The sequence below is a fragment of the Phyllostomus hastatus genome, unplaced genomic scaffold (genome assembly GCF_019186645.2).
Source record: "Phyllostomus hastatus isolate PE091 unplaced genomic scaffold, TTU_PhHast_1.1 phas_contig_57, whole genome shotgun sequence".
Classification (NCBI taxonomy): Eukaryota; Metazoa; Chordata; class Mammalia; order Chiroptera; family Phyllostomidae; genus Phyllostomus; species Phyllostomus hastatus.
The window spans coordinates 3457113-3469642 of NW_025333912.1; the positions used below are offsets into that span (position 1 = coordinate 3457113).

Consider the following 12530-nt stretch of genomic DNA (forward strand, 5'->3'; position numbering starts at 1 on the left):
CACATTGGATCCAGAATAATAAGGTTGGGGTAGGTGAAGTACCAGAAAGGTCCTTGTTTAGAGAATTGTTGCTTTGGAATATTCAGCGGCAACACAATCAGACATTTATCTATGGGGTTGGGTAGTGGGTAATACATACAGCAGTCTGTCAAATACAGGGCCAGGGCCACCTTCTGGGACAGGATTTGAATGAATTTGATGATTAACAAGTCACACAGGTTACTCTGTGGGAGAGAGAGGGGAGAGGTTAGATTCTTACCTCCCCCTTCCCCACACCAAGCTCACAGGTCCAAAGGTGCTTACATCCTGTCAGGTGCATGGGCCTCTCCCTATGAACAGTAGGTGGGCAATCTGTTCCACACCATGAGCAAGAATTACACCTTTCATTCATCCTCCAGGGTGGTGAACCCCTACACATATTTGAACGAATGAACGTACTAACTAGAAATCTGGAAGAAAAATTGAGACCCTAAATGAGAAAAAAAGAGCAGATCACCCTGCACTAATTGAGTATTTGAACTGAAATGATCTTAGAGATTGTCTAATCTAACTTCTTCCCTTTGCAATGTGGAAATTGACAGAGAGCTAAGTTGACCAGCCCAGATACAAGCCTGGGTACTTCACTTCTGGGCCTGTCCTCTCTGCTGAGCTCTGCATGCAGCCATGATACAGAAAATAGTGTCTCATTTCCTGATCAGAGCCCCACCCTCTCACACTGATCGTCAGAGTCTAGTCCAGCTTTGGAAATTCCAGAAGTCCTTTGCGCTAGAAGAGTGTTCTTCATTTGACTTTCATTTCCAGGAAGAAGTATCTGCATTTGCCCACTGGTAAGATTTTTCTAGAATTTTGAGGAGAAATCAATTTGTTTCTGGAATTGTTTAAGCTGGAGGCACTGGGGCATCTAGATAACACTTTTCTTTTAACTGAATATATATAAATTATTAGTTTTGTTCCTTGCAACTTTCGGCTCTGCTTTTTTGCAGCGGTGGCTAGATTTCTCAGAGCACTCAACCACAACGTATTAATGAATAACAGTCTCAATTTCTGAGCTCCAAACACCCTACTTACTTAATCATGGTAATTCATGCTCTCTTTTTTCCTACCATTTACATAATTAATGAGCTAAAAATACCCAGGCCTGACTGGTGTGGCTCAGTTTGTTGGATCGTTGTGCTGTAAACTGAAAGTTTGAGTCCCAATTGGGGCACATGCCTATGTTGTGGGTTCAATCTCTGGTTGGGTTGCATGCAAGTGGCAGCTAATTGATGTTTCTCTCTCACATAAATGTATCTCTCTCTCTCTCTCTCCCCCTTCCTCTCTCTTTAAAATCAATAAGCATGTGACGTGCTTGGGTGAAGATTTGAAAAACTATATCCTGAACAGTATTATAGAAAATGTAGGGCAAGAAAGTCATGGGGAACATTACCTTCTGCATTAAGCATGCTGGGTTGTATTAGGGGAGCTCTGTGTGCTAAGTAAATGACTCAGATCTGGTGTGAACATGGCTGACGGAAGTGGCCATCTTGCACATTCTAAAGTGGCGACATTATCAGGTTAGGTTTTCACACTGCATGTTTCAATTAATACTCACTTCAAAATAAGATGCACATTTTCCCTCAGAAAGTCATTTGTAGGTTTTTCACTTTGGAGGCATTGACCCATGATATTGAAGAAGCTGGAATGCAGAGGAGGCATCATTCTGTGATTTCTAGTGGCAGTCCCTTATGTATGTATGTATTTAACATTCTAGCTTTGTTGTTCTCCAACACCACTGTCATTTACCAACACATCTTTTTTTAAAGTATATTTTATTGATTATGTTCTCCCAATTTTTTCCCTTTGCTCCCCTCTGCCCGGTACTCCCCCTTCCAGCAATCTCCCCCCTTAGTTCATGTCCATGGGTCATGTGCATAATTTCTTTGGCTGCTACATTTCCTATACTATTCTTAACAGCCCCTGACTGTTTTGTCCCTACTAATTATGCTACTTGATCCCTGCTCCATTTCCCCTCATTCTCTTCCTTTACCCTCCCAACCGATAACCCTCTGTATGATCCCTTTACCTAAGATTCTGTACCTGTTCTGGTTTTTTGCTTAGTTTGTCTTTTTTTTTAGTTTTTAGATTCAATTGTTGGTAGTTGAGAGTTTGTTGTCATTTTATCACTTACCACACTTCTTGGAGATTGCTCCATGTCATCACATTTCTTCTCCTGTTCTCTGTGTTTTGTTTAAAAAAAATTTTTTTTTTACCCTCACTGGAGGATATTTTTTCATTGCTTTTAGCAAGAAAGGAAGGGAGAGATGAGAGAGAGAGAGAGAGAGAAATATCAATGCAAGAGAGAAACATCTATTGGTTTCCTTCCATAAGCACATGGACCCGGGATCGTACACACAGGGACCTAGGTTTGTACCCTGACCAGGACTCAAACCCACAACTTTTCAGTTACAGAACAATGTTCCAACCAATTGAGTCACACTGGCCAGGGCTCTAGCCTGCCTTTTTACTCTCTTAATGATATCACCTTTTGAAAAGAAGCTCTTAATTCTAATGCAGTACAGCTGATCATCTTTTCTTTTATGGTTAGCACTTTTTGAATCCTATTTAAGAGTCTTTGTTTACTAAACATTGTAATGACATTTTAAATTAATTTATTTATTTTTAGAGAGGAGAGAAGGGAGGGCAAAGGAGAGGGAGAGAAACATCACTGTGTGGTTGCCTCTCATGTGCCCCCTACTGGGGACCTGGCCCACAACCAAGGCATGTGTCCTGACTGAGAATCAAACCAGCTACCCTTTGGTTTGCAGGCCAGTGCTCAATCCACTGAGCCATACCAGCCACGGCCAATTAACTAATTTTTAATTGTACTATCTCTATTACCATTTATCTCCCCACCCTGCAGTCACTACACTGGTGTCCTTTTCCATGAGTTCTTTCTCTTTTTTCTCTTTTTTGCTCAATCACTCCATTCCCTTAATTACCCCTGCCAAACGCTCTCAATTATCTATGAGTCTTTCTCTTTTTTGCTTCTTAGTTCAGTTTGGTCATTAGATTCCAAATATGAGTGAAATCATATGGTACTTGTGTTTCTCTGGCTTATTTCACTTAGCATAACATTCTCCAGGTTCATTCATGCTATCACAAAGGGTAAAATTTTTCTTTTTTTATGGCTGAGTAGTATTCCATTGTGTAAATCTACCATAGCTATTTTATTGACTCATCTACTGATGGACACTTGGGCTGCTTCCAAATCTTGGCTATTGTAAATAATGTGGCAATGGACATAGGGGTGCATATTCTTTTGAATTAGTGTTTCATGTTTCTTTGGGTAAATTCCCAGAAGTGGAATTGCTGGGTAACTCCATATTGCTTTCTGCAGTGGCTGCACCAAACTGCATCCCCACCAACAGGGCATGAGGGCTTCCTTTTCTCCATATTCTCACCAACACTTGTTGCTTGTTGATTTATTGATGATGGCCATTCTGACTAGCATGAGGTAATATCTCATTGTGGTTTCAATTTGCATTTATTTGATGATTAGTGATGTTGAGCATCATTTCATATTGGCCATCGTATATTCGTATATTGGCCATCTGGATGTCCTTTGGAAAAATGTCTATTCAGATCTTTTGCCTATTTTTTAATTGGAATGTTTGGGAGTTTTTTTGGTGCTTAGTTTTAAAGGTTTTTAAATAATTTTTGAATATTAAGTTAACCCCTTATCAGATGTATAAGTGAATATGTTTTCCCATTCTGTGGGTTGTCTTTGCATTTTATTGATGATTTTCTTTGTTGTGCAAAAGCTTTTTAGTTTGATGTAGTCCCATTTGTTTATGTTTTCTTTGTTTCCCTTGCCCAAAGAGATACATCAGAAAAAAATGTTTCTGCAAGAAATATCCAATACTTGACTGCCTATGTTTTCTTCTAGGATTTTTGTGGTTTCAAATCTAACATTTAAGTCTTTTTGAGTTTATTCTTGTCTGTGATTTAAGAAAGTGGTCTAGTTTCATATTTTTTCATGTATCTGTTCAATTTTCCTAACATTATTTATTGAATAAACTATCTATAGCCCATTGTATGTTTTTTCCTCCTCTGTCAAATATTGACTATAAAGTCATGCATTTATCTCTGGGTTCTATATTCTGTTCTATTGAGCTATATGTCTGTTTTTATGCCAGAACCATGTTGTTTTGATCACTATGACCTTATAGTATAGTTTGATATTCGGTATTGTGATTCCTCCAACTTTGTTACTCTTTCTCAAGATCACTGTTGTTATGTGGGGTATTTTGTGGTTTCATATAAATTTTTGGAATATTTTTTCTAGTTCTGTGAAATAGGCCATTGGTATCTTGGTAGGAATTGCTTTGAATCTATAGCTTGCTTTGGGTAATATGGACATTTTAATGATGTTAATTTTTGCTATCCACGAACATGGTATATGGTTCCACTTATTTGTGTCTTCTTTGATTTCTTTCTTCAGTGTTTTATAATTTTCTACATGTCTTTTATCCTTGGTTAAATTTATTCCAAGGTATTTTATTCTTTTTGAAGTAATTGTAAATGGGATTGTGTTTTTAATTTCCCTTTCTAATAGTTCATTATTGGCATATGCAGCTGACCCCTGGGTATTAATTTTGCATCCTGCTACTTTACCTAATTCACTTATGAGTTCTAGTAGTTTTTTGGTGGAATGATTAAGGTTCTCTATATACAGTATATGATGTCATCTGCAAATAATGACAGTTTTACTTCTTCCTTCCCAGTTTGGATGTTTTATTTCTTCTTCTTGTCTGATTGCTATGGCTAGGACTTCCAGTACTATGTTGAAATAAGTAAGAATGGTGAAAGTGGACATCCCCATCTTGTTCTTGATCTTAAAGGAAATGCTGTAGTTTTTGCCCATTGAGTATGATGTTGGCTGTGGATTTGTCATATATGGTCTTTATTACTTTGAGGTATGTTTCCTCCTTTCCCACTGTGCTGAGAGTTTTTAAACATAAATGGGTGCTGGACTTTATCCGATGCCTTTTCTGCATCTATTGATATGATCATGTGGTTTTATTCTTCATTTTGTTTATGTGCTTATCATGTTTATTGATTTGCGTGTATTGTACCAACCTTGCATCCCCAGAATAAATTCCACTTGATTGTGTTGTATGATCTTTTAAATATATTGTTGTATTTGGTTTGTTAATATTTTGTTAAGGATTTTAGCATCTATGTTCATCAGGGATATTGGGCTATAAATTTCTTTCTTAGTGGTGTCTTCATCTGGTTTTTTAATTAGGACAATGCTGACCTTGTAAAATGAGTTTGGGAGATTTCACTCCTCTTGAACTTTTTGGAATAGTTTGAGAAAAAGAAGTGTTAGATCTTTGAATATTTGGTAAAATCACCTGTAAATCCATTCAGTCCAGAGGTTTGATTGTTGGGAGTTTTTTTACTACTTCTTTAATTTCCAGCTCTTGGATTCATTGATCTTTTGTTTTGCCCTTTTTTTTATACTCTTCATTCATTTCTTCTCTGATATTTACTATTTTCTTCCTTCTACTCACTTTGGGCTTTGTTTGTTGTTCTTTTTCAAATTCCTTGAAGTATAAAATTAGGTTGTTTATTTGAATTTTTCTTGTTTCTTAAGATAGATCTGCAATGCTATGAACTTCCCTCTTAGTACTTCTTTCACTATGCCCCACAAATTTTGGGTAGTTGTGTTCTCATTTTTATTTTTTAAGTGATATCTTTTTATTTCTTCCTTGATCTCATCATTAACCCATTTATTGTTTAGTAGCATCTTATTTAGCTTCCTTGTCTTTGTGTGTTTTTCAGTGTTCTTCTTGTGATTGATTTCTAGTTTCATAGCAATGTGGTCAGAGAAGATGCCTGATATGATTTCAATCTTCTTAAATTTATTGAGACTTGTTTTGTGTCCTAACATGTGGTCTATTCTGGAAAATGTCCCATATACACTTAAAGGGAATGTATATTCTACTGTTTTTGGGGTAAAATGCCCTGAAGATATCAATTACATCCATTTGATCTAGTATATCACTTAAGACTGCTGTTTCTTTGTTGATTTTCTGTCTGGAAGATCTATTCATTAATGTTTCTAGGGTGTTAAAAGTCCCCTATTATGATTGTATTATTATCAATCTCTCCCTTAATATTCATCAAGACTTTCTTTACATAAATAGGTGTTCCTATGTTGGCTGCATAAGTGTTTACTAGGGTTATATTCTTTTGTTAGATTGTTCCCTTTTTCATTACGTAGTGTCCTTCTTTGTCTCTTAGTATAGCTTTGGTTTTAGAGTCTATTGTGTCAGATATAAGTATTGCTACCCCAGCTTTTTTCCCTTTCCATTTGCATGAAATATCTTTTTTCTTCCCTTTACTTTAAGTCTGTGTGTATCTTTCATTCTGAGGTGGGTCTCTTGAAGCCAGCATATATATGGATCTTGTTTTCTTATTCATTCAGATACTCTATGCTTTTTGATTGGAACATTAAGCTATTTACTTTTACAGTGATTATTGATAGACAAGTATTTATTGCCATTTTATTTTTTAAACTACATTCTTCTCTTATTTCTTTTTTCCTTTTCTTCTCTTTTTCTCCTTCTCTTCCTCCTCCTTCTTCCTCTTCTTTCTCTTGTTCTTTCTTCAAGCAAACCCTTTAACATTTGTTGTAATACTGCTTTAGTGGTAACAAACTCCATTAGCTTTTTCTTGTCTGGGAACTTCTTTATTTCTCCTTCAATTTAAAATGCTGGCCTTATTGGGTAAAGTAGCCTTGGTTGTAGGTCCTTGATTTCTATCACTTTGAATATTTCTTGCCAATCTCTTCTGGCCTGAAAATGTTTCTGGTGGGAAATCAAATGACAACCTTATGGGAACTTCCTTGTAAGTCACTGTCTCTCTCTTGCTGCCTTTAAGATTCTTTCCTTGTCTTTAATCTTTGACATTTTAATCATGATATGTCTTGGTGTGGGCTTCCTTGGGTCCACCTTGTTTGGGACTCTCATGTACTTCCTGGACTTGTGTGTCTTTTTCCTTTACCACGTTGGGAAGTTTTTGGTCATTATTTCTGTAAATAGGCTCTTGATCCCTTGCTTTCTTGCTTCTCCTTCCGGTATCCCTATCATGCAGATGCTGTTACACTTCATGTTGTCCTAAAGGTCCCTTAAACCATCCTGGTTTTTTTAATTCTTTTTTTTTCTGCTCTGATTAGGGGTTTTTTCCACCTTGTCTTCCAAACCATTGATTTACTTCGCTGCTTCATATAACCTGTTTATTCCTTCCAGTGTATTATTTATTGCATTCTTTATTTCTAACTGGTACTTTTTTATGGTTTCTGTGTCCTTTTTCATGCTGTTGAGCATCCTTAAATCATTACCTTGAACTCTGTATCTCATAAATTGCTTGCTTCCATTTCATTTAGCTCTTCTTTTGGAGAATTCTCTTGTTCTTTCATTTGGGTCCTCTTTCTTTGTTTCCCTATTTTGGCTGTTTCTTTGTGTTTGTTTCTATGTATTAGGTAGATCTGCAAAGACTGTGGTGCAAACCTATGTGAAATGCTGCCTGTGACTGGCCCTGGGCAACCTATTGGTTCTCATCACTATTGGTTCTCCGTGCATCTTCCTTCATCTCTTTTATGGTAACCTACATTTTTTATGTAATTTGCGCCCAAAATCAACCAATTCTGTGAGCTTCCTGATTACCAGTGTTTTGAACTGTGCATCTGATAGATTGGCTATTTCTTGGTCGCTTAAAATGATGAGTCCTGGGGCATTGATCTGTTCTCCTATTTGAGACTTGTCTCTCTTTTATTTTTTTCCAGTCTGGTCGCTCTCCTTACAGTGAGGGGTGGAGCCTTAGGTGTTCACCGGGGCTGGGCACCCCAGTCGCTAGATTGTGACATATATGGGGGCGAGGGACGAGGACGGGGGCGTGCTGGGGGGAAACAATGGCAGTAGCTCCATTCTCCTGGGACCTCAGTCCCTTCTCTGGGATCCTGGGTTGCACGCTCTGCCCTGGTCCACAATCGCCACCTCACTGGGTCCGCCAGTTGCCGCTTGCGTACTCAGGGTCCACCTGCTGCGATCTTGTGCGCCCTAGATGCCTTACGCGCTCCCGGATGCCTTATGCGTCCAGTTCTCCCTGTTGTCCGCGAGCCTCGACCCATGCCCGGCTGCTCCCCTCTGCCCCTCCTACCAGTCTGGATGAACAGGTCTACTTCAACTTCTTGGCTGTCCGACTTCCATTCAGATAAATTCTCTATCAGTTCTGGGTGTTATTCTGCCTCTAAATTGTTGTTCTAATCTTGGTTGTGTGTGGAGGTATGGTGCGTCCACCTGTGCCTCCATCTTGCCGGAAGACAATCTGTCATTTATTATAAAGACCATCTGTTTCTTTGTTTCACTGCAATGCCATTTTTATCCATTATAAAGTGATATTATATGCGTGAGAATTTTTTAAAGCAATAGTTTTAGGTTTACAGAAAAATTGAGCAGAAAGTAGAGTTCCTGTATACTGCTCTCCTCAAACTTTATTATTAGCATCTTGCACTAGTGTGGTACATTTGTTCAAATGGATGAACCAACACTGACACATTGTTATCATTAACTAAAGTATATAGTTTACATTAGAGTTCACTCTTTGCATTCTACAGCTCTCTTGCTTTTGCCAAATGCAAAATATCATATATTTACCATTACAGTGTCATGCAGAGTATTTTCACTGCCCCTTAAAAATTCCCTGGTTCCGACTTCTGGCAAGATGGAGGCATAGGTGGACACACCGTACCTCCACGCACAACCAAGATTAGAACAACAATTTAGAGGCAGAATAACACCCAAAACTGACAGAGAATTTATCTGAATGGAAGTCAGACAGCCAAGAAGTTGAAGTAGACCCGTTCATCCAGACCGCTAAGAGGGGTGGAGACGAGCACGCGGGTTGCAGTGCGCGGAGTATGGGGAGAGCTGGGTGCCTAAAGCAACCAGGAGCGAGTAAGCCATCCGGGGTGCACAGCGGGTGGACCCTGAGTATCAAGCGGCAACTGGTGGACCCAGTGAGGCTGCGATTGTGGACCAGGGCAGAGCGCGAAGCCCAGGATCCCAGGGAAGGGACTGAGATCCTAGGATAACAGAGCTACCGCCATTGTTCCCTCCTGCTCCCGCCCCCACATACAATGTCACAATCTAGCGACTGGGGTGCCCAGCCCCGGTGAACACCTAAGGCTCCGCCCCTCACTGTAAGGAGAGTGACCAGACCGGAAAAAAAAAAAGGGAGAGATCGAGAGAGAGATATGTCTCCAACAGAAGAACAGATCAGTCCCCCAGGACTCATCCTTTTGAGCGACCAAGAAATAGCCAATCTATCAGATGCACAGTTCAAAACACTGGTGATCAGGAAGCTCACAGAACTGGTTGATTTTGGGTGCAAATTACATAAAAAAAATGTAGGTTACCATAAAAGAGATGAAGGAAGATGCATGGAGAACCAATAGTGAAGGGAAGGAAACTGGGACTCAAAACAATAGAGTGGACCAGAAGGAAGAAAAAAAAACAACCAAGCAGGAAAGAAGGAAGAAATAAGAATTCAAAAAAATGAGGAGAAGCTTAGGAACCTCCAGGACATCTTTAAATGTTCCAACATCCGAATTATAGGGGTACCAGAAGGGGAAGATGAAAAGCAACAGATTGAGCATGTATTTGAACAAATAATAAAGGAGAACTTCCCCATTCTGGCAAAGGAAATAGACTTCCAGGAAATCCAGGAAGCTCAGAGAGCCCCAAAGAAGTTGGACCCAAGAAGAAACACACCAAGGCACATCATAATTACATTAGCCAAGGTAGAAATGAAGGAGAGAATCCTAGAAGCTGCAAGAGATAAGGGGACAGTCACCTACAAAGGAGTTCCCATCAGACTGCCAGCTGATTTCTCAAAAGAGACCTTACAGGCAAGAAGGGGCTGGAAAGAAGTATTCCAAGTCATGAAAGACAAGGACTTACATCCCAGATTGCTCTATCCAGCAAAGCTCTCATTTAGAATGGAAGGGCAGATAAAGTGCTTCTCAGATAAGGTCAACTTAAAGGAGTTCATCATCACCAAGCCCTTATTTTATGAAATGTTAAAGGGACTTATCTAAGAAAAGAAGATAAAGAAAAAACATGTATAGTAGAAGGACAGCAAACTCACAATTATTAACAAACACACCTAAAACAAAACCAAAAGAAACTAAGTAAACAACTAGAACAGGAACAGAACCACAGAAATGGAGATCACATGGAGGGTTAGCAACAAGGGAGTGGGAGGAGGAGAGAGGGGGAAAAGGTACAGAGAGTAAGTAGCATAGATGGTAGGTTGAAAATAGATAGGGGGAGGGTAAGAATAGTATGAGAAATGTAGAAGCTAAAGAACTTACAAGTATGACACATGGACATGACTAAAGGGGGGGATATGGGTAGGAGAGGGTGTACAGGGTGGAGGGGAGTGAAGGGGGGAAAATGGGACAACTGTAATAGCATAATTAATAAAATATATTAAAAAAATTCCCTGGTTCCTAACCTCTGGCAACCATTTTTTTTTACTATCTCTGTAGTTTTGCCTTTTCCTGAATGTCATATAGTTGGAATCATATAACATATAACCTTTTCATACTTGCTTCTTTCACTCAGTAATATACACTTAAGGCTCCTCCATATCTTTTCATGGCTTGATAGCTCATTTCTTTTCAGTACTGAATAATATTCCATGGTATGCATGCACCATAGTTTGTCACCTATTGGAAGATGTCTTGGTTGCTTGCAAGTTTTGCCAATTATGGATTATGCATAAAGCTACTATAAACATTCATGTGCAGGTTTTGTGTGTGGACATAAGTTTTCAATTCATTTGGGCAAATATCTAGGAGCATTATTGCTGGATTGTATGGCAAGAATATGTTTAGTTCTGTGAGAAATTATCTAACTGTCTTCCAGAGTGGCAGTACCAGTTTTCATTCCCACCAACAATGAATGAGAGTTCTCATTGCTCCTAATTCTCACCAGCATCTGGTGTTGTCAATGTTTTGAATTTTATTTGACTGTAGAAAGTGTATGACAATGTTCCATTGTCATTTTAATTTGCAATTCCCTAAATCATACTATGTTGAACATCTTTTCCTTTTTTTTTTTTTTTGGCCGTTTGTGTATCTGTTTTGGTGAGGTGTTTATTCAGCTGTTTTGCCCACTTCATAATTGGGTTGTTTGTTTTCTAACTGTTGAGTTTTAAGAATTCTTTGTATATTTTGGATAATAGTTTTTTATCAGATGTGTCAATATTTTCTCCTACTCTGTGGCTTGTCTCTTCATTCTCCTTTGAATAACAGATGTTTTAACTTTAATAAAATCTGATTTCTCAATTATGTTGTTTCATGGATTGTATTTTCAATGTTATACATAAGTACTCATCACCAAATCCAAGGTCACCTGGGTTTTCTCCTGTGATACCTTCTAGAAGTTTTAGAAGTCTGTGTTTCACATTTATATCTGAGATCCTTTTTGTATTAAATTTTGTGAAAGGTGTAAGGTCAGGGTCTAGGTTCTTTGTTTTTTCGTTTGTTTTGAGGATTTTGTTTGTTTGTTTTACAGATGGATGTCCAGTTATACCAGTTTCAATTTCATGAAAAGACTATCCTTTCTTTCAGCTAAGACACTTCACTTTTCTGAGCTTTGGTTTCCTAAATGTCTTCATAACACCTGCCCTGCCTGTCTTATACTAAAAAATGTAGTTACCAATGACGGCCAAATGACACAGTAGGGAAAATGTTTTAAAACTGTATTGTGTTTGCCCTGGCCAGGTAGTTCATTTGGTTGGAGTGTTGTCTTGCTATGACAAGGTTTTGAGTTTGACCCCCTGGTCAGGACACAGACAAGAAGCAACCAATGAAGGCATAAATAAGTGGAACAACAAACTGATGTTTCTCTTTCTGTCTCTCCCCCTTCCTCTCTCTAAAAATCAATAAATTTAAAAAAGAAAGTAGATTAGTGGTAGAAAATAGCTTAGGGTTGGGAGCCTGTGAGGAAAGTCAGAGTGACTGCCAAGGGGTACTGGGTTTCTTTGGGAGATAATGCAAATGTTCTGCATGTGATTGCGCAACTCTGTGAAAATGTGAAAACCCACTGAATTGTATGATATATGAATTATATCTCAATAAAGATGCTTAAAAATCTACCCTGCTTAATGAAAGTGTTCTCATTATATCATTAAAAGTGCTCTTGGATGGCGGTGACCGTTGCACAACAGTGTGAATGTACTTAATGCCACTGACTTGTACACTTAAAAGTGGTTAGAATGGTAAAATTTATGTTACGTATATTTTACTGTTATAAAAATTTTTTAAATGACTCTTTACACTTGTGCTTAGGGTTTGAGGTACTCTGTTTCTTGGGTAGGGACAAACAGTGAAGTAAGAACATGAAGAACATAGACAAGACTCTCACCTTGTCTATGTTCAGACCTTCAAGAAAATATTGAAAAAGCTAGATTGGTGA

General features: G+C 38.5%; 1 protein-coding gene across 1 annotated transcript in view; it reads left to right on the forward strand.

Moving 5' to 3' along the window:
• The first annotated feature begins 713 nt into the window (after positions 1-713).
• The window catches only part of CASP8 (caspase 8), a 42656-nt gene continuing 30839 nt past the window's right edge, over positions 714-12530 (forward strand). The window contains exon 1 of the mRNA XM_045847665.1: positions 714-827. The gene's annotated coding sequence lies outside the window, so the exon portion shown is untranslated. The remainder of the gene's footprint in view (positions 828-12530) is intronic.